The sequence below is a fragment of the Macaca nemestrina genome, chromosome 2 (assembly GCF_043159975.1).
Source record: "Macaca nemestrina isolate mMacNem1 chromosome 2, mMacNem.hap1, whole genome shotgun sequence".
NCBI lineage: Eukaryota > Metazoa > Chordata > Mammalia > Primates > Cercopithecidae > Macaca > Macaca nemestrina.
In genome coordinates, this window is record NC_092126.1 from 134,100,091 (window position 1) to 134,104,734 (window position 4,644).

The window sequence follows — 4,644 nt, forward strand, 5'->3', positions numbered from 1 at the left end:
TCAGGCAGCTCACCTTCTTATTTGAGGATGTACATGAAAGAGCAGTCGTGGGCAGTCAAAAGGGAACTAACTGTGAGATCGAGTCTCAGCTCACTCAACCTCTATGACTCCTCTGGTTGAACTTGATAGTATTAACATATTTCCTTTTTAGCCATAGTGCCTTTCTTTTCAATTACCTTATCTGGAACCCTAGTATATAAAACAGATAAAACCAAATTCATAAGCTCTGGTTGAACTGAGGGCAGGGTCCCAGAGTCCAACCCACATAACCTCCTCCTTATGTCTCCACCCACCTACTCATAACCTGCCTTAGACACTAGGACTCTGCAGAAAAAATTGAAAAAGGCTGCAATAGTTATACTTTCCAAAGACTCTTCTAACTCTGATCATTCAATGCCATTTAGATATTTAAAATCCACTTAATCTAGGCTTTCACCCACCCACCTAAATGCCCTGTGTTCCACGCTGTCACTCTCAAAAGCAGCAGAAATCTGACACCGAACCATTAGGAGCAAGAGATATTTATTAGAATAGTACACTGTTCCCAGTGTTCCCAATCTGGAACAGGGAATGAGAAGTTCTAGTGAGCAAAATATAAACCATTTAGAAAAACTTTCCATATGGATCTCTGTGCCCTTCCTTTGTAGGGCATTTTGCCCCCAGACATCTCTTCTGTCTTTAACTTCACATTTCCACCATTAAATTCGGATCAACACAGAAAGATCTCTGGAGCAGCATGGGACAAAGAATCTACCTTTCAAAGCAAAGAAAGAGAAATAGGGGAGAGTCAGGTTTTGTCTCTCTTTCACATTAGCGACATAGAATAACATGGAACTAAGTGCCATCCTGAGTAAATAACATCCCTCCAGGCCACTGAGAGGAAAAATGCTTGCAGTAGACTTAATCTTCACCTCTCAGCTTCCATATGATTTTGTTTCCTCTTACTTTTAAGACACTTCACATTTGGTTTGCATGATAATTTAGGGATAAACTGGCCTTATTTTCCGATTATATTGCAAACTCCTTAAGGGCAGGAACTTTTTCATATACGGCTCTGACTCTTTATAGAGCTAAAGATGTCACCAAGTATGGTGTGTCTATTCCAGTAATTCATAACCATTAATAATCCCACAGTGACAGAGCCATGTGGGTAAGGGGCAGTGTCCCAGTGGAAAGAAAGCTGCATCTCCTATGGAAATATTATATTTCCTATGGAAATACTACATTGGAATTTTAGTGGTGAAGCCTGGATTTTACAAACAGCTAGCTCTAGAAAAAATGACTTTACTCTTCCTCTCCTTATTTTGTGTCATCCCTTATCATTCTGTTGAATATTTGGCTCCTGGAAACTTCATAATACCCATCTAGCTGCTTTCTAAGCAGACACAATGTTCAAAGTTCTACCCAAGCTCATCTTTCATCAACAGGTACCTCTCTACTGTCCTGTGCTCTTGTTCTGCTTGTTTTCTTCCATGGGACAGGTTGGTTCTAAATTTAATGAGATTACATAACTAAAGTTGAGATTTACTTATTTGTAACACTGCCTAGAAAATGTTCAACTGCAACAATCAAGTGGTTATGATGCAAATATTTTCTACATGATATTAGGGAAAGAAATGAAGAGAAGAAATGTCAAGATACAGAAGGACGGGACCAGTTTTGTTTTTGTTTTTGTTTTTTTAATGAGGAAGAGGTCAAGATATTCTCTTGTTCTCCCACCTGCTCCCTACCACACCACAATCCAAGAGCATCTAAACTTTTAGACGCTTAAAAGCTGTCTTAGAGAAGCGCTGAACTGTCTGTATGAGCCAGTTAGAAATCTTAGTATAGGTTATGTTCTCCCTGCCTGTCTTCCAGCTTGAAGACACTGTGATTTGGATCTAAAATAATTACTGCTATTCAGTGTCATCCACACATAATTAGCCTCAAATTATAATGACTTAACATGGTTTGCCATATTCTTGAGGTGAAGTGATTTATTACTGTTTTTTCTTCTCATATGTTTAGTATAAAAACACTTTAAAACCTTTATCCTATTAGGTGGGATGTTTTCTGGACTGTGAGCTCGCAATGAAGAGGAAAAGTCAAGGATGGCTAGTTCGTCTGACAGGCTGCATTACAAGGCGGAGTTCAAATGATCTCTGGGCCCTTTGCTTTCTCTTAGGCGTTGCACCTGTTGGCTATCTCCTATTCCACGTCTGCTTCCCATGCGTACCTAAGGAAAACCTTAGTGTGATAAAGGTTTTAGGTCACTTTGAAAGAATCTAAACCAGAGAGATGGATTTGTCTCCTTATTCTATATAACTGGGCACAGATAGATGCTATGAATGAAAGAATTTTGAATAGAAATTCTAAAACACAGGTTTTAGGAAACATGTTTCTGAGATGGGGGAGGGGGAGAAGAAGAAGATTTCAGAGCATGAGTTTGCCTTTTATTGTCATTACATATATACAGAACAGCTCCATGAAAATTCAAGACTTTGAAGGCAAAATACATGAGAATCTCCACTGTTCCCTGGCCTTTTCTAAGTTTTAGCTTTTAACGTTTAGTCCACTGCTCAGCTCCTAAGGAGCAAAATATCTATATATTATAGACATATATTTAAAATCAGTTCCTCCTCTGTAACCTTGGAATTTTTTTTTTTTTTTTTTTTTTTGCACTCTTGTTGCCAAACCATAAATTTGAAGTTGCAAACAGGGTATTTTCCATGAAAATTTCTCATGCATAAAAATCCATCTCAGATTCCAACCAAACTATCTGAGAAATTAGTTCATTGATGAAACTCTTGTCTATGAATGGAGTTTTGAAGATAAAAATGCCTTTTTCTCTCTTCTTGAAGGGAACAAAACAATCCCTTTATTGTCATACTTCCTTAGAATTTATTTTCCACTGCTTATTATGCATGCCTCCTTTATGTCATCGATACATAATCCATTATGTGCCCCTTATCATATTTGCTCCAACTGTTGTCTCGAGATGATGTCGAAAGACATTAGATACCAGAGACTAACTTTGCAGGAGTGAATTAACGTCAGTGTTGAAGGAGCCTATAATCATATGACTAAATGGGCTTTCAGGAGGCCACACGGTATGCTGATGACAGAATCAAGAATGAAACCTAGGAATTCAGACCATTTATCTTGTTCTCTGTCCACAAATGATACTTTCTATTGTTAGTATCAAGTAGAGGCTTGCTGAAAGCAGTCTATTTTCTGGTAACATAAAACATTCATGAAGGAGTTTTTAAAAATAATCCAATGGAAATTGCTTTAGTGATTACAAAAAAGTTCTGAAAGAAAACAGTGCATGTATACAATTATATATATAGTGTTATTAGATTATTGCAACTTGGAGAGTGCGTTGAAACATTTCTTTGAAAAGCTTAACTGATCCAAAGCTGCAAGGCCCTAGTCTATCTGATAATAAGACAATGTTTATGTCATGTATGAAACTATTGCAGTGCAGGATAGGAGCTGAGTATGGACTACAGAATAAGATAGACCCGAGCTCAAATAGTTTTTCCATCAGCAATTAACTGTCTGATCTTAGATCAGTACTTATCATATTTGAGACCTCAGTTTTCATGTTTGTAAAGTAGGGAAATTATGACTGGTTACTAGGTTTGTTTTAAAGATTAAATGAAATAATGCATCAAAAACACCAAGAACAGAATTTGAAGATGTCCATTGTAAGAAAGGGCAGTGTAGTTTTGAGATCTTCCCCAACTCCCACATGGAAACAACATAGCAACTGACAGCAAAACCGGAACCCTACAGATAGTATTTACAATAAGTCTAAGTGACAATGTATCAACACAAGCCCCCAAATGTAAGAAGATGAGGACAAAACAACAAAAACCACCAGATCTGTCTATTACAGACATCTGTACAGCAGCCAAGGGAGTTTCTGACAACCAGAATGACCAGGGAGACATCAACAGAAGACTTTTGTGAATATGTATATATGTACTTGTAGAACTAAAACGACATGCTATAACAATGTAGACATAATACAACTCTAAACAAATGGAAGAAGAATGGGAGAGTTATTGTAAAAAACTACTTGCCCGTTTCTGTAATTATACTTGGTGGTGGTAGTATTAGTATTGTTCTTCTGTGACAGTGGCATTTGTAATGTGGGATAAAGCAAATGAGTAATTATGGAATATTCCAATTCTATCATTCCCGTGTCCATGAGAACCAGAATCAAGATTCCAGGATTCTCTGCATGTAAGAAATAATAGACAAAAAGTTAAGAAAGCCTATAGCCCTAGATTAGAAATGGAAATCATCAGTATGAACTCATGAGGCATTCTATCTTTTATATGTATAAAAAATATCTGAGTATAGTTATTCTATTTGTCTCTATAAAGAGTATATATTTAATATTTTATTAACGCTTAAGTATAATATTTAAATATATAATAACTCATATAGAGAGAATGAATTATATGTTTAAGGATAACATATTTTATATACTATAAAATATTATATATTGTCATATAATATTTAATATATAATATTCTATATGTGTACAGTTATATGTATACATAGAATGTATTTTCCAGCTCTACTGGAAAGATCTAGGAAAGATGAGTAGCAATACAGTCCTGAAATACTATATTCTATGAGAAAAAGGCACTG

General features: G+C 36.2%; 1 long non-coding RNA gene across 1 annotated transcript; it reads right to left on the bottom strand.

Annotated features, from left to right (window-relative positions):
• Positions 1 to 512: 512 nt before the first annotated feature.
• LOC139361779 (uncharacterized) lies at positions 513 to 4,182 on the bottom strand. Its single transcript, XR_011619410.1, has 3 exons — positions 4,068 to 4,182; positions 2,027 to 2,215; positions 513 to 754 (listed from the first exon to the last, which is right to left on the bottom strand). It is a non-coding gene; the product is annotated as an uncharacterized lncRNA (long non-coding RNA).
• Between the last annotated feature and the right edge of the window lie 462 nt (positions 4,183 to 4,644).